The sequence below is a fragment of the Octopus bimaculoides genome, chromosome 1 (assembly GCF_046866305.1).
Source record: "Octopus bimaculoides isolate indiv1 chromosome 1, ASM4686630v1, whole genome shotgun sequence".
Classification (NCBI taxonomy): domain Eukaryota; kingdom Metazoa; phylum Mollusca; class Cephalopoda; order Octopoda; family Octopodidae; genus Octopus; species Octopus bimaculoides.
In genome coordinates this window covers 183,813,933-183,840,654 of record NC_142928.1, presented here as the reverse complement: position 1 = coordinate 183,840,654, position 26,722 = coordinate 183,813,933, and the positions used below count along the sequence as shown (strand labels likewise).

The following is a 26,722-nucleotide window of genomic DNA, read 5'->3' as shown; positions in this document are numbered from 1 at the left end:
ATCCCCTCTCAGATTCACACACTTATTGCAGCAGTCCTTCAGTTTTCTTAAGCCCTGTAAAAGAACTCAGAAGGTTGGGCCTCCAACCAGGCCTTTCATGATACTCTTAGTTTACAAGCTCTACATTTGATTAAAAGCTCTATATTTGATTAAAAGGTGTTCTTTCTATTTCATTTCCTGAAATTTCTGTTTGCTCAAAATTGACATAACTGGGAAAGTCAAACAGATGATAATGAGTGAGTCAAAAGGAAGTTCAATCAATAGAGATTACATTAGTGTAGGTATAGCTGTGTGGTTAATAAGCTCATTTTGTAACAACCTGGTTTGGGGTTTGGTCCTACTGAGCAGTACCTTGAGTTAGTGTCATCTTTTAAAGTCCCAAGCTGACCAAATGACATGCGAGTGAATTTGGTATACAGAAACTGTATGGAAGCCTGGCATATATATCTATATCTATGAATGTGTATCTTTGTGTCTGTGTTTGTCATACACACACCCTCACAACCACTTGACAACTGGTGTTGGTTTATGTCCCTGTAACTTAGCAGTTCAACAAAAGAAACTGAATAAGTACCAGACAAAAAAAAAATCCATAAATCTTATGGTAAATCTGTTCAACTAAAACTCTTCAAAGCAGTGTCCCAGTATGGCTGCAGTCCAATGACTAAAACAAGTAAAAGATAAAAAATAGAAGTATGATATGAATCTGGCATACAATCCCAGCTATGTGTTTGTTATTTCATAGCACATAGTTAGGATTATATTTCTACAATGAGCTATGAAAATAGCACAAAGCTGAAGATATTTTGCACAAAACATGAGGCACATTGATAAGAATTCTGAATGTAATTATTTGTAAAGTTTAAAACATTGAATTTATAAATGTTTGTGTACCTACTTTTCCTTGCTAGCATGAGTTGGACAAGATTTTTCAGGTAGTTTTTTTTTTTTTTTAAACTAGATAAGGACTCAGCGCACCTATCTAAAAACTGAGAATACACTGCCAGCTTCCTGGTTTTTGTTTTTAATCATTTAATTTTTGTATTTAATTATATCCAGAATGCTGGTCTGGGTAAGCACTGCTTACTTTGTCCACCTTACCTTGACATACTCCTTGTGTATATATAGTGTTTGTACTTTCCACTATGAGAAATATATGTATTTTAGCTTGTACATGGTGTGCATATTCTTATGTATGTCGTATACAATTGTTTAAGTGTGAGTGAATTTGGTAGATGGAAACTGTGTGGAAGCCCACTGTATGTGTGTGTGTGTGTGTGTCTCCACCACTGCTTGACAACTAGTGTTGGTTTGTTTATGTCTCTGAAACTTAGCAGTACAGTAAAAATAAACCAAAATAAGAACTCGACTTAAAAACAAGTTCTGGGGTTGATTCGTTTAATTAAAGTCTTCAAGGTGGTGCCCCAGTATGGCCACAGTCTAACAACTGAAACAAGAGAAGGGATTAATCTAAAACAGGGGTTGGCAAACTTATGGACAAGATGAGAAAGGAGGAGACTATATTAGATATGTTTCTATGTCTTGTGGAGCCCCAAGGTGAATAAAAAACTGAAACTATGATCATCTACAGCTATGAACATAGCTTGTTACTTGTTTTCCTTCTAAGCATTTCATGTGAAATAAAATGTTTTCCAGTGGTAATAATATAAAAGATAACCTCCTTAGATTCTGAGTTCAAATTCCACCGAAACCAATATAAAGATCAAGCATTTCTAAACATCATAATATTGATTAATTACATTAAAAAAAAAAGGGTGGTTCTTAAGCTAAGCTCAGAAATTCAACAATGAGTAATGTTTTGTTCATTTGTCTTTACCCTTATTTTTCCTTGCTAGCATAGGTTAGATAAATATATTGAAATATTCTTTTACAGCTGAATACCCTTCCTGTCACTAACCGTTACTTGCATGTTAATGAATTAGAATACTGATAATAGCACAATACTAGAATTATAACAACAACAACAGAACAACATGATAGGAGAAAATAAATAAATAACAGTCACAATTGGTGTTATTTAAAGTCATTCAAAACGTTCATGTTTTAGTTTCAATATTTAATGTCACTAGGAAACCTTGTTTCAGTTAGATATCAGTTTGGATTAAATTGTGGTGTTCAGCACGAAAAATATAAATGTAACTGGCAGGATAGCTACTGACAAAAGTTTGCCAGGTAAATGCCATACAAACTAAAGTTTTGAACACATTCACTAGTTTATCTAATGATTTGGTAGCCTAGCAGCCTGGTGGAAAAAGCCTACTCAAACACCAAAGAAATGCAGCTGTTTTTGTAGTTCATGTGGAATATAGACCCAGAGCATTATAACATTTAAAATATGTTTGTGAGACAGAGAAAGAGAGGAATAAGGTCTAAGCTGCATGCTATCTAAACAACAACAGAAGAAAAAAAAAGAAAGAGTAAATGTGCTACAAATGTACTTACATAAACATGTACTATCAACTAAGAAGGACTATGATATTCTTTCCTTTTTCACAGCAATAGTGGTAATGTGTGGCAAGAGGGGTGTCTTAAATATTGTCAAATTCTGGTTCAAATTATTTTAGATCCTGTAATCAAGTGGTTATCACTTAACACTGACATTTAAACATACTTAATATACATCATGTTTGAAAAGGCTTTTTGTTTTTATTTCTTCTGTATATGCTATATTTTAACATGTATAAGGAATCCTTTTTTGTCAAAAATTAGGTTAAAAAAACATATGAGTTTCTTATACATGGATAATATTATAATCCCTTACAAAACCTTTTTTCCAAATTTTAAGCCACAAAATTTAGGGGGTTCCTTATATACTTTAAAATACTGTAAATTGGGCAGTATCAAATGCTGAAATCAATCTCTGAGTAATGGATTTTAAAGACATATATATTTCATCTGGGATGATGTGCTGGTGTCACAAAAAACGCATCCAATACTCCCTGTAAGTGATTGGTAATCAATTCAAGTTGCAACAATGCAGGGCCTGAAGAGAGCTTTTTATCTTGCTGATGGCAAGGCAGGTGCTTTATTGTCAGCAAGACTATTGTACAAATGCCATAAAAAATGCACCCAGTGAACTTTGTGATGTGGCTGCTTATAAGGAAAGGCTTCCAGCTGTAGAAACGATACCAGAATCAGATACTGGAACAAAATGTAATCTCCTAACCAATTGAATCCTAGCAAACAATCCTACCCATACCAATAAGGAAAACAGACGAAAAATAGTGATAATGATGAAGTATTTAAGAAAGTCAGTCAAGTTTTCCCTTTCGTACTTGTCTTTTAGCATGCCATTTGGCTGCAGATTAACAGCTTTCAGTTGAAGATCTGTTGGAATCTTCTAGATAATGCAGTCAAATGGATTTTGAAAGATTAGTAATGCTTTTGCGTTTTCAATGAAATCTGAAAAACATTGTTGAAAATTGTAGCTTTTAGGCTGAGAGTGAGATTTTGAGCAAATTTGAAAAAAAAAAAATTTGAAAAAAAATGGAGAATTTGCTTCTCAATTTTCTTTAAAACAGCAGGGAAAGTGGTTGAAGTTATTTATCATGGCTGGAGGTGTGTAAAGGTTAATTTATGTAATAAAGCTTTCACTGTCACGTATATGGAATTATAAAAAAGAGGCACAAAAAATGCATAAAAAAATGTATAAATAAACAAACATCCTGCATTCAAAGAAACAGGTTCATTTTTATGTACTTATTTTACTTGTTTAAGTCATACAATCTTAGTAGAAAAAATATTTAACCCATTCATTCTTGATGTGTTTTGGCAGATTCAAACATCAATTTCTGATTACTGTTGTTGTTTTGTCCTAGGGACTTCGAGACATAGGAGACAAGGAAAATGGTAGCAATGCCAATGTCCATAACTGACCAATTTTCAGGGAAGTGCAAATGTAAACAAACATGCATGCATGCATGCATACATACATACATACATTGCAAACATACAAAGGGCTTTTTCAGTTTTCATCTACCAAATCTATTCACAAAGTTTTGGGTTGATTCAGGGCAATTATGAAAGATACCTAACTCAGGCACTGCAGAGGGGGACTGAACTCAAAACCATATGGTTGAGAAGTGAACTTCTTAACCACACAGCCATATCTGTGCCTGTCTTCTATTCAAATTAAAAAAAAAAAAAAAAAAAAAAAAAAAAAAAAAAATCAAAATAGTTAAACAGCAACAGTTCATACAAAGGTTGTATAATACAAATTGAATGCACTTTATAAATTCAGGGAAAAAAAACAAACAAACAAAATGTCACCTGTCACACATTTGTGAAGGAATTGTAACACATTTAACAACCTGAATAGCAGTATGTGCCATGTATGGTACAGCATATAATGAAGTGTTAAAACACTTTTAGTAAGTGTAAATGTGATGAGCCAATTTAAATGTTTTCCTCGATGGACAAGTAAATATATTTAGTCACTCCTTAACTTTTAAGGATTGATTTTTCATGTAAACTATGATTAAGACAGCATATGATATGTTGTAAGCCACTTTTATATTTATTTAGGGAAGTGAAGTCATTTAAATGTTTAGTCTCACACCAGAACAATCGTTTTTTTTTTTTTTTTTAAGTGAGAGGATTTTCATTTTTACTGTTCTTCCATTAATATGAAACACTGATTCTTTTAAGGGCTCTGCAAAAATTAAACTTTCTTTCAATACTGAATTTTATTGGTTGTTAAAGAAAAATTCATTTCAATATTCATTTCATCATCATTTTAACATCCACTTTTCCATGCTCACATGCATCAGACAGATTTTATTGAGGTAGATTTTCTATGAACAGATGCCCTTCTTGTCACCAACACTCACCCGTTTCCCAGTAACATATTTCTCCATAACAAGACATGCTTTCACAGAATATTGGAAATAAACAACACTGCTTGCATGACAGGGGCATTCATTTACAACTATCACATAATATCAAAATGAGAAGGCACAAATACCTCCCCCACACCATACAAACATATAATGGGCTTCTTTCAGGTTCTGCCAACCAAATCCACTCATAAGGCTTTGGTCAGCCTGGGGCTATAGTAGAAGACACTTGCCCAAGATGCCACATAAGTGGCACAAAAGTGTGTTTTTGTGTGCAACATCACACATTCAATTAAGTCAGCAGATGGGATGAAAGGAAATTGTGGGCTGGATGAAAGGATTTGAGCTGATCCTTAGTATAAAAGCTAATGCTGCATTTGAAAATACTGATTGGTTGGTCTATATGCCAATGATAAAGTCTTTAAGTAATGCTCAACAGCAAAACTTCTTCAGATTCACATTCCACTGTGTAGATTTTCAAAACCAAATAAATAAATAAATAAAGTGAAAGAGAAAGGAGGAACATATTGGATAATGCATGCCATAAAAGGCAGGATGATCATGCCTAGAATGACTGAGTATAGGTCAGCTCAATCAGGACCTGGCTTGGAGTAAATCAACATCTGATTAGACTTCTTAGTCATTACCAAAACATATCATTCAGTTTTTGAACAGGATCTGAGGATAAATCTGTAACATTGTTCAAGTGTCTAATACACTGACATTAGTGTAATCATATATAATAAACAACATGTATTCTTATATGTATCATGTTCATAAAGAGAACATATAGAGAAGGCACTTTGTTGGTTATGATGACAAATATTCCATTATCTGGTCAACAGAACAGCCTGCTTCTTGTGAAATTAACGCGAAAGTGGCTGAACACTCCACAGACATATGACAAAGCACAATGTGACAAAACTGCCCTTTGAAAAAAAATGACAACTCATTTTTGTTAGCTGAGTGGACTGCGACAATGTGAAATCAAGTGTCTTGCTCAAGAACACAACACACTGCCAAGAGCCAAATACCCCTAACCACTAAACTACACTCCTACACACACACACACACACACAGAGGTTTGGTGATGCAAACAAGAAAAACAGAACTCAACGTTTGAAGGGCATACTTTATTACCTCATCCCATGTCGCTTGTCCCCAAAATTGCTTCTATACCTGTTCCTCAACCTGATCCCTCTTATAGCCTTTCTTTACTCTGTGGAATCGATCCCCTGTAAAGACATCGGAGTCTAAATTTGAATCTTTTGAGCTCTACTAAGTGTCCTCTATATCTGTGACGTAGATATTTTAAAATTTTGTATTCATATAGTCTGATGAGCTGTCCACAAGGCTTTAGCTTTGTGGGTGCAAAACCTTGGGCAACTCTCTTTCTCTCCCTCTCTCTCTCTCTCTCTCTCTCTCACACACACACACACACACATACATACATACAAGAAGGTAATTTTATAATTTCATTAAACTAAAAAGCAATTTCGTTAAACTGAAGAATAAAAATAAAGACAGGACTGCAGCTGGGGGTGCTCAGGTGAGACCGAGGCGAAAGGAGGAATAAATTGAAAGGTACAATGAATAAATGCTTCTATTGGTCAAAATAACTTTATATTATTCCCAAATTATCAAAAATCTAATACAAATATATATTAAAACAACAGGGCACTCAATGGTAAAACCCAACAGTATAAGATATACACATATACCCAAATAAAAGGTGATAAATCCTAGAAGGGTAATACGAGTGAAGTTGAATGAAGAAAAATATATGGATTAAATTAATGCATAATAAAGGCGACAAAAAATTTGATCACTGTAACAACCAGAAATGTGAAGCCTTTGTAAGTTTTCTGATGAAAAGGTGTTGCCTTTGGATTTCCTTAATGGATTGTACATTAACAATGTGAAGCAGCATCCTTTGAAACGATCGCAGAGATGGGGATGGACTCTTTTCTGGTTACCTTACACTTTCTTTTTATCGATGGACTGGCTCCTGTGCAGGTGGCTCGTAAAAAACACCATTTCGAGCGTGGCCATCGCCAGTACCGCCTGACTGGCCCTCGTGCCGGTGACACGTAAAAGCACCCACTACACTCTCTGAGTGGTTGGCGTTAGGAAGGGCATCCAGCTGTAGAAACTCTGCCAAATCAGATTGGAGCTTGGTGTCGCCTCCTGGTCCACCAGTCCTCAGTCAAATCGTCCAACCCATGCTAGCATGGAAAGCGGACGTTAAACGACAATGATGATGATGATGATTTATATTATTTTAGCTCCATTGCCTTAAATTTTTAGTCACCTTTATTATGCATTAATTTATTCCATATATTTTTCTTCATTCAACTTCACTTGTATTACCCTTCTAGGTTTTATCACCTTTTATTTGTGTATATGGGTATATTTTATACTGTTGGGTTTTACCATTGTGTGACCTGTTGTTTTAATATATATTTGCATTCAATTTTTGATAATTTGGGAATGATATAAAGTTGTTTTGACTGATTGGAGTGTTTATTCATTGTACCTTTCAATTTATATATATATATATATATATATGATATATCGCTAGCCACTACACTTTCTTTTTTTCTCTCCTTGTTTCTTTCTGTGGAAGAGCGCAGGCTCGAAATGTTAAAGACTTTTTCACTTCCCGAGCGTTATACTAATATATCTGTTTGTTGTCTACACTACCTGTCTTTGTCTTTTGCTTTTTTTGTGAATTCTCCCAATGTATGCGGATACTATGCATGGAGATATATCTATATCTGTATGTGTGCTTAAGTTTATGTGAGTGTACGTATATGGTTACTAGGATGTAACTGTAAGATATGTGTGGAGATGTATGTGTATATTCATGTACTTAGAGCTATGCGCAATGAGGCGTAACGTGTATATGCTCGAGCATGTTAGCATGTTACTGGATGTATCCGTATGAGTGCGTGTGTATACACACATATACATATACTATGACTTCTAAGTATGTGTATGTACCGATGTAATAGATAAGTTTATAAAGCTAGGAATGTTTAGTGGTGAGTTTGGGTAAACTGACCATTCAGCACAATATCAAATTACAACCTTAATCTATATTTCAACCAGTGGTCTAGCTAAGAAATTATTTATGACTACTACAATCCCATCCAAGCCAACAGCCTGTTCTCAACTCTATAGTATTTTATCTCTAACTCTTATTCTACTTTGTTTTTATTTCTTTTGTTACTTTATTCCAATTTTGCTAAATCTTATTTATATATGTATCCAACTTTATTATCCTTATTTTTACTGTGTGGTAAGTAGCTTGCTTACCAACCACATGGTTCTAGGTTCAGTCCCACTGCGTGGCACCTTGGGCAAGTGTCTTCTACTATAGCCTCGAGCCGACCAAAGCCTTGTGAGTGGATTTGGTAGACAGAAACTGAAAGAAGCCCATCATATATATGTGTGTATATATATATATATGTATGTGTGTGTATATATATATATATGTATGTGTGTGTATATGTTTGTGTGTCTGTGTTTGTCCCCCCAACATCACTTGACAACCGATGCTGGTGTGTTTACGACCTGTGGCTTAGCAGTTTGGCAAAAGAGCCCGATAGAATAAGTACTAGGCTTACAAAGAATAAGTCCTGGGGTCGATTTGCTCGACTAAAGGCGGTACTCCAGCATGGCTGCAGTCAAATGACTGAAACAAGTAGAAGAGTAAGTGCGTGAAATAGAAATAGCACCTAAATCCCTTAACTACAGGGAGGACCAAGGAAAATGGTAAAATAGATGTAGATAGATAACAATATATCACTTGAGGATATTTGGTTTGTTGTTAGATTATGAGAAATTCTAAGATCTAAATTTTATGCCTGGAACCTTAAAAAATAATCTACAAAGATATTCTAAAGTTTTTCTCCAGGGAATAGTTTCATATATGTTCTATTTGCTTTTTTTTTTTTTTCTTTTATCAAAATAACTGAAACTTACTAATTTACCAAAATAGCTGATTTCCCTAAACAACAAATGTTAAAAGTATACTATTTGGTCCTTTAGCATAAACAACATAATATAAAGAGTTTTGTTTCGTTTCTAGATGAAAGAGCAATGCCAAATAAAGAAAGGGTGATCACTGGTATAGACTTACTCCATTCACCATTATCATTAACATCATCATAAAGATGGGGTGAGCAAGTATACAATGATAGTTTTGTGTAAATGCTTTATTAGAAATCAACAATAACAACTTCTCTGAAAGGATAACTGAATTGGAAATTTTGGTCTTTTGATGAAGTTAAAAGATAGTTGGGTGAAGGTTGTTGCTTAGTTTTGAAGCTATTCTGATTGTGAAGGCTTTTAATCAAATACATTCCAACAATGACCACCATTCTGTCTTTTTGTCTTTTTCTTAACAGTGTGCATTCCAAACCATACTATCCAATTTTTCCTTTCCTTAAAACAACTGTGATTTGAAAGAGATATTAGTACTATTTTTAGCAGATTGAGAGATCATACAAAAACTTCCTAATAGAATTGTTTGAGTCATGGTTAGTCAAATTGATAGGATGCTATGAGTCAAAGGATCAACTATTGAGTCTACAAACAAGACAATACAATTTTGCTACTTCACCTCACCAAAGTACAAATAGGTCCACAGATAACCACAATCTACAAAGGGACACTGAATAGTAAACATCCTATCAGCCATGGGCTTTCATAGAAGGTCCATAATGTGAGCAAATCAAACAATTTCAACTGGTATGTTCCACTCTAAGGGTTCCCAAACAGTGCACCACATTGGTATGTGATGAGAAGTAACTAGAGGCACCGTGTAAATAAAATTACATTTAATAAACAGGTTATTCATTTATAGCTATTAAATAAAGCAGTAATTAGCAGCAGTGATGCCACATGGCTTAGTGGTTAAGGTGTTGCATTCACGATTACAAGATCATGGTTTCAATTCCTGGTCCAAGTGGTGCATTGGGTTTTTGAGCAAAACATTTCATCTCTCGTTGCTCTGTGATTACTTCAATACCTGATGTGCAGCCCACCATGCACCTATTCAGACAACACCGATCTGATGCAGGGAATGAGCTAATATATAACACATACATAAACGAATCTTGTGCAGGTTGTTTAACAAGAAACTGCTGAACCAACTTTCTCAGACGACAAAAGACTACCAGCAATCAGCATCAGTAGTCTTTTACTTCCTGCTTTCATATTCTGGCATGGATTGGAACAGTATTTTCTGAGGTAGTGCTGTAGCAGGATGCCCTCCCTGTTGCCAACCCCTTTTAGCTGTCTCTTACAGAGGGACATGGTTTATTTCAAAACCCGGATACATGAAGTAATGAACAAAATAGTTAGTACTAAACATTCTGTAGGTTAAATTATTTACAACCTAAAATATATTTTAGGCTATAAACTTTTGAATTTGCTCTAAAGAAGGCACATGACTCAGTGGAGTTAGAGCATCAGGGTTACGATTGTGAGGTTGTGAACTTGATTCTCAGACAGAGCTAGGTGTTGTGTTGTTGAAAAAGACACTTTATTTCCATAAGAAATGCTATCTCAAGACATATACTGCAGTATCAGGCTTATTAACAGTGTGCATACATTAAGTATGATATATAGTTAGCTGTTGTAATTTAATACTGCCTAAATTGTGTATACCAGACTAAAAGAAATACAATATAAATGACAAATTCTATTGAGTCATATTAACAACACAACTATTCCTTCTCCTTAATATAAACAGAACAATTGGGCTAATCAGCTCGCATGCCATCTTTGTGATAGAAAGATAAAAAAAGCCAATCTTTTAAAAAATATATCTTTTTCTTGATTATGAAGACATTTTCTTTTTTATGTAATTTTAAATACTAACACTTATTATTATTATCATCATTATTATTTAGTGAACCTGGCTTTTGTTGTGTAAAAAGATCAGTACACTTTGTCTTCAAAAAGGTCACTAACCAGGTTGTTTTCTGACTATGCTTTTCTGTAAAGATAAAATTTATTCAAAGTAGAAAACTACCAAAGAAATGATGTGAGAAAATTCCAGTTTCATGTCATGAGAAAACTATAGAACTGAAATGTTACAATAAAAAAATAAGAAAAAGTAAGAATCATACATCTACATTTCTGAAATGTAAAAAAGCATTTGTAAATACTTTCAAAGCCTCACCCAGGCTTTTGATGGGCTACAGCTTAGCTCTGGATTTGTGGGTAAGAAATAAATCCTATGGGCAGAATGAAAGTTTGGAGAAGGCAATGTTTACAAATGGTTTGATAGCTATTCTAGAGCTCAGACATCACCATTTTGTTTGTTTTTCATGCAGACATGGGCTGGACATATTGACATGAAGTGACAAATTAGAAGACCAAATCTTGCTGCCCCAATGTCTCAACTTTGGCATGGTTTCTATGGCTGGGTGCCCTTCCTAACACCAATCACTTTAGTGAGTGTATTGGTTGTATTTTTTTCATGACACCAGTGCTACAGAAGCTGTCTTTCCTTAGACAAAGCTAAAGAGCCCTTTCAAGCTATCACAAACTAATTTCATTTATCAGTCACTTACAGAGTGTATAGAGTGCTTTTTTTCATAGCCCCAGCACTGGTGGGATCACCTGGTAGCTTGCAAAGCGAAAAGAGTAACCTCCATGGCTAAAAAAAGTAGACAATATAGAATAAACTATTCAACTCAGAAACATTAACTGAATACCAGTAGAAGATTTGAACCTCTGACCAAAGATTAGAGCAGTTGAAATAATATTTATACAAAGACAATTATAAGTTATGACCAGACTGGTAAAAAAAAAAGAAGAGTACCAAAGTTGAAATTCCATGCTGGAAAAAAAAAAGTTTCTTAATCCAGATTTGGCCAAAGTATGATTATATGTAGAAATGAAGCAACTAAAGATAAAATACAGGAAAAAGAAAATATAATCTAGAAATATAGATATAAGAAAACACAATCAAGAAAGATGATTAAAAGTGAATTAAAATGGATCTCTCATTCAAAGAAATTATAGGAAATGTTTATAGGAAAAAAATCTGCATATGAAAATTCTTAGAATAATTAGTAGTCTACAGATCAAACAAGGAAGTCTGATTTTATTTATCTGTCACTAAAGAGATAAAAGGATTTAACAATATCAAAATACATGTATGAAATTTTAAATTCTAACAACAGGAAGTGATTTCAGTTTGACACATACAAACAGTTATTTTAATGACACACTATTGTTATAATTAGCATGTTAATAGGTCTGCTGTGAAGGTGCATGACTTAATGGTTAGGAGATCCCAGCAGCACATTGTATCCTTGAGCAAAACACTTTATATCACATTGCTCCAGTCCACTCCGCTGGCAAAAATGAGTTGCACTTTTAATCGAAAGGTCCAGCCATATCACATTCTATGTAACACTGAATTTCCCTGAGAACTACATTAAAGGTATGTGTGTCTGTGGAGTGCTCAGCCATTTGCAGGTTAATTTCATGAGCTGGCTGTTCTGTTGATCGGATTAACTGGAACACACATCATCGTAACTGACAGAGAGCCAAGTAAGTTACATAATGAAGCTAGTAAGGTAGAAACATTATCACAGAATGATAACAAGATACCTGTTTCTGTCTCTCTATCATGCTTTGATCTCTCCTCAACTGGCACAAAACCATCTCCCTTGATACTACATGTACCTCCTATGAAGGGTTTTATCTAGCGAGTTACTTGGTAACCTGGCTAGAGCTGGTGCCAGGTAAAATGTGCCCAGTACACTCTGTGAAGTGATTTGTGTAAGGAAGGGTATCGAACCATCAAAACCATATTTAAGCAGACATTGGAGCTGGGTACAGTCCTCTGGCTTACCAGCTTCTGTCAAAGCATCCAACCCATGTCAGCATAAAAAAAAAAACACATGTTAAATGTTGATGACAATACTTCAAAAAGTACACACACACTCACACACGATTACAACCATGGTTTAACTGAGCTGACAAGGGATCCTTCACATGGTCATTTGACCAGCAAGAAATAACAGTCAAATTTCCAACAAACTATGCATTACCATCTTAGAAATGAAAGATCACTTTGGATAATGTAGCTTGGGATACACAACGATCTGAAAAAACAGGATGATTATGATTGGAATGTCTCAGATCATAGTTCTACTGTTCAATCAGATCTGACTTGAAGTAAAACAGCATCACCAACAAAAACTGGCATTTTTTTTTTTTTTTTTTTTAGAGGAAGCAGAGTATCACTTGTGATCTTTGAAGGTTCTTCCACATGGGTGAAGTCTAAGTGGAAAATGCTTGCCTTGAATTTCTTCAAGTTAATGTTTGCAGGAAAAAGTATGAATATAGAGAAATTTCCAGATGGTGATAGCTCTAGAAAGAGTGTCATTGGAAACACTGAGAAACAGAAAGGGAAATGAGAGTTGAGAAAAGGATGGACACATTGGATAAGACTAGATGAAGGTAGTATGTAGCTAAGTTATTTGGTTTAGTTGGGGGTATAGCTGATCTATATTGAGCCCAATGAAATTACTGGTACTATTTTATTGATTGTAGAGATAAACATTAGACTAAATCCAAATGGTGCTTGAACTTGCAATGTTGAAATGCTGCAAGATACCAATTTATTTCTGACCAGTCACTGCATTGGAAGTTATTTAGAGACAAACTGGTTATTTCTGAAGACATGATTTCAAAAACTATTTTTCTTCAACAAATATGATTTGATTGTTTTATTAATTATTATAAAGTAGTTTAATGAAAATGGAAAAGATGAAGATGATGATGATGACTATGATGGTTGTTGGTGATGTTGAAATCACAAAGGATCTATTTTGGTAATTCTCTTGATAGCATCTAGCAAGATTCATTGGTTGATTTATATCAAATAGGGTATCTAAAACAGCTTGAAAATAATGCATAAACATAGTTATAAGATAATCAAGTAAATTCATGATGGAAATTATACCATTTAACTCCAGACACCCTGGAATGAAATATGTGAAGTTAAATAATGTGGTAGTCTAAGTTTAACCCTTTAATGTTCAAATTACTCTGCCAAGTGTAAAGCTTATTTATTCATATTGTTTTGAATAAGTCATGTATTGTCTAATCGCTTTGAGATTTCGATGATGTTATTGTCTATTTTTATGATGTGATTGTAGGGTAGGTGTGAGAGGCTAGACCTAATCAGTTTGAACTTAGAACAAGAGGCATATTTGGGCCAGATATGGTCAGTTAAAGACTAAAGAGTTAATAACTAAACCATTGGATTGAAATATATTTGGGTCAGAATTATGTTAGTAAACTGAAGGAAGTAGTTTAGTCAAGTTGATTAAATACCAGTTATTAGAAACATGACAAATAGTCAATTGGCTTAATGACAGACATGAATTTATGGTATCTTAAAAAAATATTTTGACAAACTATAACTGTGGGACATCATGAAGAATAGAAGAAAATGAAACTGACTAAAATGAGAGATAGTCAGAATAAATGATACTATTTTGTGTGTGAGTGTGTGTGTGTGTGTACATTAGTGATACTATATTAGTAACAAAACTTGATCAATTATTTTGAACTCCATCATACACTTCAAAATAACTCATACACTACATATAAGGAAGGCTAATAAAACTATTCATTATAATACGGTAAATACCAAGACCTTACAAGAGAGTTGCATGGCTATTTTTCAATAATAAATATCAACTTATAACACAAGTTGTGGATCTAAATTCAGCACTTCTAAATGCAATCAGTCATAAATATCTAATGCATTCTATTAAAACATAACAAACAGATTTGGATGACTCATGTTTTATGGATGAAAATGCTGCTCTATTGATTCTTTGTGCAAATATGAGAAATACATACTTCAACCATCTTCTTCACAAGAGAGGATGGCATGAGTCACAAACATTAACCAGGACAAAAAAAAAAAAAACGAAAGAAAATAAATAAATAAATGAAACATGAAACTCGTTTCATTAAATTTACAAAATTTGAAATTCCTGAAAAGAAGTAGAGATTACATAATGATGAAACATTTACAAAGTGCAGCAACTGGTTCAACATTGACTCTGTGCAGTAAGAGTGGTTATCAGATGATGATGTGTCGTACCACAAATAGTGGTACACATTATGAGTAGAAGTCAGCTGCACTTGTCATTTTCACTGCAGCGATAGAACATTTAGTCGGTTACTGGTGTGTCATAGAAACATACAGTAGTATCAAAAGCTATTGGTCAACTACTGAAGCTTATTGAAGGTGTCAATGTATTTATTGATCACCCATGCAAAATTATTCAACTGTGTAAATTATTCCTAGTTTGGAAAGTAATTTTCTGACATGGTAAAGAGAATAGCTTTTCTGTATGGTTTAGAAATTTAAACTGAACCAAGCTATTGCCAGACCAGTCCATATTTTAACAGCATCATTTAGTATGCCTCATTTCACAGGTAGTCAATTGCTTACTCTTACCAGGTAAGAAATAATTGAAAAAGCTTTGTCAAATATGAGTGAACTAATATTTGTTTCTGTTAAATATTGATCACAAACACAAACTTAAAGGTGCATGAGTAGCTGCGTGGTTAAGAAACTTCCTTCCTGGCTGTGCAGCTTTGGGTTCAGTCCTACTGAGTGGCACCTGAGGAAAGTATTTTCATAATAGGTCTTGGTTGACCAAAGCCTTGTGAGTGAATTTGGTAGATGGAAATTGAAAGAAGCTAATGATGTGTATGTGTGTAAGCACCCTTGTCGAGACATCACTGTTCATTTACTGCAGTTTTAGAGTGTATTGGATGCATTTTATCATGGGACCAGCACAAGTGAAGTTGCCCTGTATCCTGTAAGATTCAATGGATCAAACTTCAGTTAAAATTTAGAAACTATTTTTTTCCTTGTGCTACACAAAAAGGGTTAAAATAATATTAGTCACGGAGCTAAAGTCTTTTCCTCATTGCATAATTAATTTTAATTAGCTTTTAATGTTACCCCGCATTAAATAAATATGTTAAGTAGTCCAATTTTTTGGACTATTCTTTTATTTTACTTTACACTATAAAATTCACTGCTTCAACACCAAAACTAGGTTACATTATCATTAACCTGAAAGGTCAAGCTGATAATAATGTCAAAGTTCTTTCTATATGTATGAGCCATCATCACTCCAGACATTGTTATATATCATTTCATAGTGGCAACTGTAATTGTATGTTTTCTCAATCAATATTTATGAAAGTGAGAAAAAAAAAAGGGGGGGGGTAACATGGCGGCATTTCAGCATAGCCACAGTTTTAGGGCTGAAACATGTAAAAGAATAAAAAAAACGTGAAATTCAAAATTAGATCACTTGATAGAAAACCCATAGACAAATATAAAGCTTAGAATGTCAGAAAAATGCCTTGCAATATTTGTTCTGGTTCAAATTCTGCTGAGGTCGACTTTGTCTTTCATCCTTCAGGGTCAATAAAATAAGCACCAACTGAGAACTGGGGTTGATGTAATTGACTTAACCCCTCCTCTGAAATTGCTGGCCTTGTGCTAAAATTTGAAACTGATATTCATTCTAAAGAACCAGAATGAACATTGGTTTCAAATTTTGGCAGAACACAGGAATGCTGCTTATTGGAGTTCTGAATTCAAAACTTGCAAAGGATGACTTTGCCTTAATCGTTCCTGAGTCAATAATGCAAAGCATCAATCAATCTATATGTATGAGCCATCATCACTCTAGACATTGTTATATATCAATCAAGTGTTGAGGTTCATGGCATTGACTAATCCATCCAATCCCACTTCAAAATTGCTAACCGTGAACACCTGCAACAGATTGACAACCTGTTCAAGGGGAATATTGTGATTTTAGTCACTAACACACCACGGAAACAGAGTAACTGGCTTTATGAGTCCTACGGCATGGGGGAGGGGGGAATTGGGACACAAGGAGACAAGAAAAGAAATTGGGAGAGGAGAAAGAAGTTGATTACACTGACCCCAGTATTGAACTGATACTTATATTACCAGCCTCAGAAGGATGAAATGCAAAGCCAACCCTAGTGGCATTTGAAGGACCTAATTAATAAATGTAATCAGTAACTGTTTAATCTGTCTGCCTGACCATCAAGACCAGTGGTCCTCAACAATTTTTCTATTGACACCTTTGATTATTATTATATTTGGTGGACACATCCATAAGCCATTCGAAGTTTAAAAACTAGTGTTATAGGTACTTCTTTCAAAAGTCTTATTTTGTTATTCACACATCAACTTGTGTAGGTTGGAATAAGTAAAACATTAGAGAGAGAAACCTAGCTGCTTCTTCCAATAAACACATTCAAATGAAAACTTGTTCCATGAACCCTTAATATACTACTGTGGGTTCCTAATTTACAATTTTGCTTAGGTGGACCCTCCAAAATGTTATATGGACCCTAGTTAAGAACCACTGATCTAGATTAGCAAAAATATAGTTTCTTCTTTTAACAAGGAACATCATTTGCTGCAGCTGACATTATTTCAAAAGCAAAAACAAACATACATCATAACAGTTGAGCACCATTCAACAAAAGAGCAGAAAATTCATATTATATGAGTTTTGCTGCAGTGTGTCCCTAGGCAAACTGCTGAACTAATCCAATCCTAGCTTAATGGTACAGCTTATTGGCACTAACTTCATCCTTTAATTGTTGTGTAGCGCATTAGATAATATTTCTGAATTATTCAAATGATGCCATGACCAATTAGCTTTATTTGCACTTCATGTAGAGATAAAATCGCTGTTGAGACAATACAGAAATGCTGCTTACTAACTTGTCTGTTCATATTTCATGACAAATATTTCATTCATCATCATTTAAAATCTATATTCCATGCTGGTATGGGCTGAAGACAAGTTGACAAGATCTGATGAGCCATAGAGTTGCAATGGGCCCCGATGTTAACTTTAGTATAGTTTCTATGGTTGGACACCCTTTCTAGTACTGACCACTTTACAGTGTGCACTGAGTGCTTTTTTTTATGTGACACTGCCACTAATGAGGTTGCCAAGTAATTTGAAACACAAAGAAAAGAAAAAGAAACCCTCTCAAATGATTATCTGAGAGAGGGGAGAAGTGCCAGGTGTTGATGGTTAAAGTATGATATAGAGAAAAGCACAGGAATCTTGCTATAGAGGAGATACATGGCTACTCTGTATTATGTGAGTGTGAGTGAGAGTAGCTGGAAGGAAGATAGAGATGGTGGTGACAGGGTGCCAGAGCATCCTCTCAGGTGAGTATAAGGAGGTGAGTATAAGGGAGAATACAGACAAATCAAGGGAGAATGAACAGATGAGTAATTTCAGAAAAGTCTGGCAGGGGAAGGACAGATGGTTAGAGGTGGGGCTAGAAGTAAATGTAGTGAGTGATAAATGATTGTGAAGGTATGGTTGATGGTGAATATCAGTATGGAGTCTCTCTAAAAAACATTTCAGTCTTGTTTTTCTTCTGGTAAAGTTATCTATAAAATATCTTATTTGTCTATTTAATGCTGCAGAATATCTTTATCAGTTGGAGTAGATAATGGTTTGAAACTATACAATTGAAGGTAGACTGACTTGCCAAGAACTGTATTGTTCACCTTCAAAGATCAGTCTTGATTCAGCAAACTAAGATCAAAGGTGTTCCAATAGTAACCACCCTGTTCCTTTTTTTTTATCTTTTGTGTGTATTTTTATATCTAGGACTACACTGCCTAATGTGATCACTCTTTTTTTAAAGATAATAATGTGTGATTAAATCATTTAACATTCAAACTGGCCATATCTGGCCCAAATATTCAACCTGTTTTATATTCAAACTGACCAGATCCGACCTCTCACACCTACCCTACAATGCCATTTTAAGAGTAGAACGATTATACCATTGAAATCTTGAAGCTACGAAGATAGTACATGATTAATTCAAAACAACATGAATAAATAAGTACTACATTTTTACAGAGAAATTTGAATGTGAGAGGGTTAAGGGAAGACTTTCCGAATAAAAATCTACCTTGAAATTTTTTCGTAGTGAGGCCTGTTTGATGATGACCCATTTCTCAAAGAAGGCTGCCTATGTCCGATTTGGAAGTTCCCTTGATAGTCTACCTTATAACACAGTAAGTTCTACTGGATTACCACTGAAATCTTCATCTACATGTAGTTCATGCTTCTCTTAGATATATCTACAAGATGAATTATTAACACTGTAAAGTTAATTAAAAATTCATTAGTTACACACTAGTTGGGTAGTCTTGTGCCTTATAAGATTAAGCATCCTCACTATCTTAAGATGCGCTCATTTGCTCAGGGTGACAAGATAGAGTGATGACAGAAGAGGAACCAGAATGGGTATGTATCAGAGAATCTTTACATTTTTATCTTGGTTTTGTTTTAAATTCTAAATTCCTAAAATTCATTCACTCACATTGCTGATGTTTGTTTGTTTGTAGGTATGTGTGTGGATATGTATGTGTTTGTGTGTACTTACTATATATACTGAATACTCTAAAATTTACTTCTTACAAGAGTATAGAAAAGAAGAGGTTATCAAAGTAACAGAGTGGACAATTAAAAGAATATTGGTCACTTCAAGATGAAATTATTGAAGAAGGGAAAGATAAACACACACACACATATATATCATCATCATCATCGATTAACGTCTGTTTTCCATGCTGGCATGGGTTGGATGGTTTGACTGAAGTCTGGAGAGCTAGCAGCTGCACCAGGCTCCAATCTAGTCTGGCAGAGTTTCTACAGCTGGATGCCCTTCTTAACGCTAACCACTCTGAGAGTGTAGTGGGTGCTTTTTACAGGCCACCAGCACAGGAAACAGTCAGGCAGGCCTGACAACAATCACATTCAGATGGTGCTTTTTACGTGCTACTAGCACAGGAGCCAGTCAGGGGGTACTGGCATCGGTCACAATAGGTTATATATATATATATATATATATATATATATACACAGGCATACCTCACCCTATGTCATTGATTGTTTCTAGGAGACACGACTTAAGTCAAATTAACTTGTCTCTAGGCTAAGCCGATAATAACCATTCCCAGTTCTGTACTTTATTTATGAATGTATTTTCAATAATACATGGTTAATAAAAACCTATTTTAATCTTACAAACAAATAAGTTTTATTTTTTAATACAGTACAGTAAAAAAAAAAAAGCAATCTAAATTTACGAATACAATTTAGCGGTGTTTACCGTACATCACGGATGCTTTATTTATGAAAGTAGCCGATAAACAGATGTAAACATATCTGAATTCAAAACAATTGCAGGAATCTGGAGTTAGAACGATGCCTAATGGTAGATACTGAAACTACAGTACAATACGAGCTCCGAAAGAGTGATAAATAAGACAACACAGCTGATTTCATGATTTCGTTCACTAAGCTACACTACTTTACGGTGTGTATCTTAACATTTACTGTACGTATTTTAACATGATTTTATAGGCTTTTATTCTTATTTATTGTACAGTAACATGATTTTATGTGCGTTTAATGGTTTTCTAGTGATTTTTTACAGTTCCAATATTTGTGGCGGACAGATTTGAAGCCGAGTAAAATGACTTAATTTGGTCTTTATTTTCCCATATATTATTTTTGAAAACTGACGCATAATGGAGAACAACTAAATCAAAATGACTTAAGCCGAATTATGCCTATATATATATATATATATATATATATATATATATAAAAATAATAAGGTACTCAGAGATCTAGATAGTTGTACATTTACAGATTTTTATTAATAAAAATCTGTAAATGTACAACCATCCAGATCTCTGAGTACCTTATTTTTTCTGATATATAATACCTGTACATCACCTCCAAATTTAATATATATATATATGGGTCAGATGGAATTTGTTGAGACGGGTTTTCTATAGCCAAATGTTGTTTCTATTTCTGAGCAAGTTTATATTGGCCTGACCATGTTTTTCCAAGCATTTCTTCTTGGGTGGTCAACCAAATCCAGTGACCAGTTGAACACCACCTTTTGGTCCTTGGGTGATTTCATCAGAGTCCACTCTTCTGCAAGCATTCAGACCAGAATTCTGGTGTGAAGATACTTCATGAGTTCCTCCCTTTTTTACTATTAAGCATGGAGATACTGTAAGAAGGTCATGTGTACTGTCCTTCTTCCTCTAACACACGCATACAGAAAAAAAATAATAAATAAAACAAAATAAAAAGGAACTGTATCAGATAGTTTAGACCTCAGTTTATTCTAAGTAGCAGACTGTTTTGAGAAAACTGTTCTTTGTCAGGGTAAAGTGCTCTAAAACAATTCTCCAACACAGCACAAGCTGTAATCTATGCTGTGTATCACTAAATGCTGATACACAATATAATTTGATATGATAAATAAAGAGGAATATTTATTGCCATATAGAAATAACATCAACATGTAATATTCTATCTCTGCTTCAATCACAAATACATCTTTTACATAGTAGCGTTGTTTGTTCTATTAAGGGTAACAGAGAATATAAGTATAACAAAGCTTTTATGGATTGTGTGCTCTTCGCAACATCTAATGATTTAACATAATAACTGCATGTTTGTATTTATATCCATGTAAACACACACAGAATCACAATATGCACAGCTATAAATGCATAACTTAATTTATTTAGCTTTTTATAATTCAGAGTTTTTGATAAAATTTTTACGATTAAAAAAGTGGGAAATAGTTTTCAAACGGCTAAACATGCCTCAGATTTACTTAGTGGTTTATAGTAAAATCATGGTGGACAGATGAAACAGTAGCTGAGTGATTATATTTCCGAATTACTCATTCCTATGTTACCAATTCAAAGCCAGTCATCGTTACTGCAATTGTGCTATTTAAACAGATTATGTATGTTACTCCTATCTGCTTCAACTACCACCCCAGCTGAAAAAGACAAACTACTTCTATTTCATGGCTGAGTGATCATAAAAATCACCTATTTCCATTGAATTTACAAAATTACATAATCCTTGACAAAACAATAAAACAGACATGAAAAATATTTTTAAAATACCTAAGTCGATGATTGCTCAGTAACGGGTGAACTTAGGAAGGAATGAAGAAAGAATGATAGCTGTGAGAGCTTAATTGAAATAGTGTCATGTTACAAAGGTTAGAGGAACTGAAATGATAACAGAGAGCTAATAAGTAAAAATCTAACATTGCAGTCTACAAACAGAACAGATTTTGTAAAATATATCAGATTTTTTTTGAGATATTGAATTGAAACCAGCAAGTATTTTTACTACCCACTACCATAACTGCACTATTTGGGTGTCCAAATTACTTGAAATCTAAGACATATTTACTTAAATCACAAACCCTACTCTCTGGCTTATACTTTGGATAATGAAATATTAGATACACTATGGTTGAAAGACAAAAAAAAAAAAAAGACAGAAGACAGGATCATCAAATCTGAAATACTTTTCTGCATAGGTCTTCTTGATCAAAGCTGAGCTAAGAATAAACAACCAGCCGCCACCACCACCACTATTACTACTACTACTACTACTACTACTACTACTACTACTACTACTACTACTACTACATTTTCTAAGATATTAAGCAATTTGGTGAAATGATATTGAAATTAGTTAAAAACAAAAGCTATGAACAGCAGCTCGGTTATCATTCATTAGTCTACAAGCTTACTCTAATTACAATTTGTAGAGCTGTGTACAACCATTATTCCAGGCAATTTTTGGGTGCAAAAAGCAACAGGAAATCCGGGCTAAAAATAGAGTAGACGTTAATCCAGAGAAAGTAGATGACTATGATTCAATGCAGTCTGTGTATGTAAAACTGTACACATTGAATCTTTAATCTGTGGTCTGCAGAAATTCAGCATATTAGATTACCAACCATGATTTGTTTTGCACATTTATACTAAGATATTTTCCTGCAATGAACTTCAAAAGGTGGAGGAGGATGAAAATGATGGTGCTGGGTTTTCAAATGATAGCTTAAATTTTATCAGGGACATTAATTTTTAAGGTTCCGCACAAAATCACCTCCTCTAATGACCCCTCCCCTCTTAGAGGATTTTTGTCTTGCAAGTTACTTGAAGACCCTCCTAGTGCTGGTGCAACAGAAAAAAGCATCCAGTCCACACTGTAAAGTGATTGATGTTTGAATGAAAGTTACGGAGACAGTCATAGCCCAACTAATTAGAGAGAAAGTTAGCCTAGATGAGATGCAGTTTGGTTTTGTGCCAGGGAGAAGCACCACTGATGCTATATTTCTGGTAAGACAGCTACAGGAGAAATACATAGCCAAAGATAAACTTCTGTACTTGGCCTTTGTTGACATAGAGGAAGCCTTTGACAGGATCCTCCAATCCCCTATCTGGTGGTCAATGCAGAAACTAGGGATAGACGAGTCGTTGGTAAGAGCTGTACAAGCTATGTACAGGGATGCTACCAGTAAGGTGGGGGTTGGCAGTGAGTACAGTGAAGAATTCAGGGTACAAGTAGAGGTTCACCAAAGATCGGTGCTCAGCCGCCTCTTGTTCATCATACTCTTCCAGGCAATAACAGAGGAATTTAAGACAGGCTGCCCCTGGGAGCTCCTCTATGCTGATGATCTTGCTCTTATAACTGAATCACTACAAAAACTAGAGAAGAAGTTCTAGGTACAGAAGCAAGGTCTAGAATTGAAGGGCTTTAGAGTTAACCTAGCAAAAACCAAAGTCTTAGTAAATAGGAAGGCGGACAAATAACGAATCCCTTCAGGTAGATGGCCCTGTTTGATCTGTAGAAAAGGTGTAGGTAGAAACTCCATAAGATGCAGCCAGTGTAAGCTATGGACAAAAGGTTAACAGGGAAAATAGCTTTTGTATGTGGAAGATGCACAGGTACAATAAACGTTGAAAATGTGCAGAAAATAGACTCCGTTAACTGCCAGGGGGGCAAGCTAGAGGTAGTAGATAGCTTCTGTTATCTAGGTGACCAAATTAGTAGTGGAGGTGGGTGCTCTGAGATTGTAGTTGTTAGAATAAGATTAAGTTGGGCAAAGATCAGAGAGCTTCTATCTCTGTTGGGAACAAAGGGTTTCTCTCACAGAGAGAAAGGCAGATTGTATGATGCTTGTGTGTGAACAGCCATGCTACATGGCAGTGAAACATGGGGTATGACAGCCGAGGGCATGCATAAGCTTGAAAGAAATGAAGCCAGTATGCTTCGCTGGATGTGCAATGTCAGTGTGCATGTTCGACAGAGTGTAAGCATCTTGAGAGAAAAGTTAGGCAAAAGAGGCATCAGGTGTGCTGTGCAAGAGAGATGACTGTGCTGATATGGTCATGTGATGTGTATAGACGAGGACAGCTGTGTAAAGAAGTGCAGATTTCTAAGTGTGGAATGAACCTGTGGTAGAAGTAGACCTAGGAAGACATGGGACGAAGTAGTGAAGCATGACCTTTGAACTTTGAGCCTCACAGAGGCAATGACTAGTGACTGAGAACTTTGGCAATATGCTGTGCTTGAGAAGACCTGTCAAGCCAAGTGAAATTGTCGTCATTGCTGATGTTGGTGTCACATAACTGGTACCCATGCTGGTGGCATGTAAAGAGCACTGTTTGAGCATTGGGCCTCAAGGAGGCAAAGTCGTTGAGTTCCTTTCGAGTGTTGTGTCTCACGGAGGCAAAGTGGCTGAGTTCCTTTTGAGTGTTGGACCTCATGGAGGTAATGATCAAGACCTTTGGCATTATGTTGTGCTTGAGAAGAAGACCCATCAAGCTGAGCAAAATTGCAGTTGTGGCAGATACCAGTATCACACAAATGGTACCTGTGCCAGTGGCATATAAAAGCACCCATTACACTCACAGAGTGATTGGCATTAAGAAGGGCATCCAGCCATAGAAAACCATACCAAATCAGACTGAAGTCTGGTGCAGCCTTCCAGCTTACCAGCCCTGGTCAAACCATCCAACCCATGCCAGCATGCACAACGGATGTATGATGATGATGATGAAGGGCATCCAGCTGTAAAAACTGACCTTGCCTGTGCTGGTGCCATGTAAAAAGCATTCAGTCAACTCTGCAAGGTGGCTGGTGTAAAAACCATACCAAAACAGACACAGAAGTCTGATGCAGTCTTCTGCCTGGTCGTCTCCTGTCAAACTGCCCAACCCATGCCAGCATGGAAAGCAGGCATTAAATGATGATGATGATAAGACTAAAGCTCAAGAAAATCTAATTTGGGGAAAAAAGGGCCAGTATCTGGAATAACAACTAAATATAAAATACCTATTACATTTCATGGATATTTTCATTTTCAAAAGGCTTCAAGCACCTGCTAGCTAGCTAAGTAAAACAGATCAGAGAGAGAGAGAGAGAGAGAGAGAGAGAATGAGAGAGAGAGAGAGAGGGAAAGAGGGAGGGGGAGAGAGAGAGAGTGTGTGTGTGTGTGTGTGTGCATGCGCGTGTGTGTGTGTATGCGCTCGCGTGTGTGTGTGTGAATTGTCAAACATTCATTTGAATCTAGAGTTTCCTCACATTGGGAAAACCAACCACCATTTCATGTTTTCACTTTCTACAGATGAAAATATTAGAAATACAAAACTAGAGAAGACTCAACTTCAAATAAATGAAATCATCATTTAACATCCATTTTCCATGCTGACATGAATTGAATGGTTCAGCAGGGGCTGGCAAACCAGCATGTCTGTTTTGGAATGGTTTCTATAGCTGGGTTGCCATTCCTTAATGCCAACCTCTTTACAGAATGTACTGGGTGCTTTTTTTTACATGCCACCAGCACCAGAATCACACAAGATAATACACTTCAGATGATATGGGGCCATATTGAGGGAGGCAGGGTTTTTTTTGTCAGCTAATGAGAGGTTAAAATATGATAGTGGGACAGAAACCAGTAGTTTACTGTAGGGGAGATACAGGGCTACCCTGGTTGGAAAAGCCTTGTGAGTAGATATGGTTGATGTAAACTGAAAGAAGCCACTCATATGTATGTGTGTGTGTCCACCATCACCACTTGAAAACTAGTGTTGGTGTGTTTACATCCTGATAACTTAGCAGTCTGGCAAAACAAATCGATAGGATCAGAACCAGGCTTTAAAAAAATAAGTAGCAGTATTGATTCGACCAACTAAAAGTCTTCATGGCGGTGCCCCAGCATGGCCGCTAATGACAGAAACAAGTAAAAGATAATGTAATACTCAATATACAAAGTGACAGGATAGTTACAGTTGACCAAGGGCTAAACAACATACATCAATACAAAAACTTGTGTCTTTCTTTATCTTTTTTACTGGCTTTGCTAGGATACCACCTTCTAAGGTAAAATAAAATCAATATATATTAATACAGGTAGTTCTTGATCACTGTCAGAGGGCAAAAAGGTTACATTGACCTTAATATGAAAAGGACCTAAAACATAAAATACCACAAGGTATTTTCTCTAATGATTTAGCGATTTCCCTGAAAATTCTTCTATGCTAATGACTAGTTCTCATAGCTGAATCAAAGATTTAGAACAGTGGTACTCAACCAGGGTCCATATAAGTGCAGGTGGAGCTCTATGGTAAGAAGTTTGCTTCCCAACCACATGGTTCCGGGTTCAGTCCCACTGCGTGACACCCCAGGCAAGTGTCTTCTACTATAGTCTTGGGCTGACCAAAGCCTTGTGAGTGGATTTGGTATATGGAAACTGAAAGAAATTTGTGTGTGTGTGTGTGTGTGCATATATATATATATATATATATTTATTATATGCATATGTATGTATGTGCATGCGTTTCTGTGTCTTTGTTTGTCCCCACC

General features: G+C 35.4%; 1 protein-coding gene across 2 annotated transcripts in view; it reads right to left on the bottom strand.

Annotated features, from left to right (window-relative positions):
- Nucleotides 1-26,722, bottom strand: part of LOC106872716 (uncharacterized) — a 139,853-nt gene that overhangs the window by 85,692 nt on the left and 27,439 nt on the right. Inside the window, exon 1 of one of the 2 annotated variants that reach the window (XM_089363743.1) lies at nucleotides 2,464-2,582. The exons of the other annotated variant lie outside the window; for it this stretch is intronic. The gene's annotated coding sequence lies outside the window, so the exon portion shown is untranslated. Of the gene's footprint in view, nucleotides 1-2,463; nucleotides 2,583-26,722 lie in introns of those variants that run through there. 2 annotated transcript variants of the gene reach the window in all.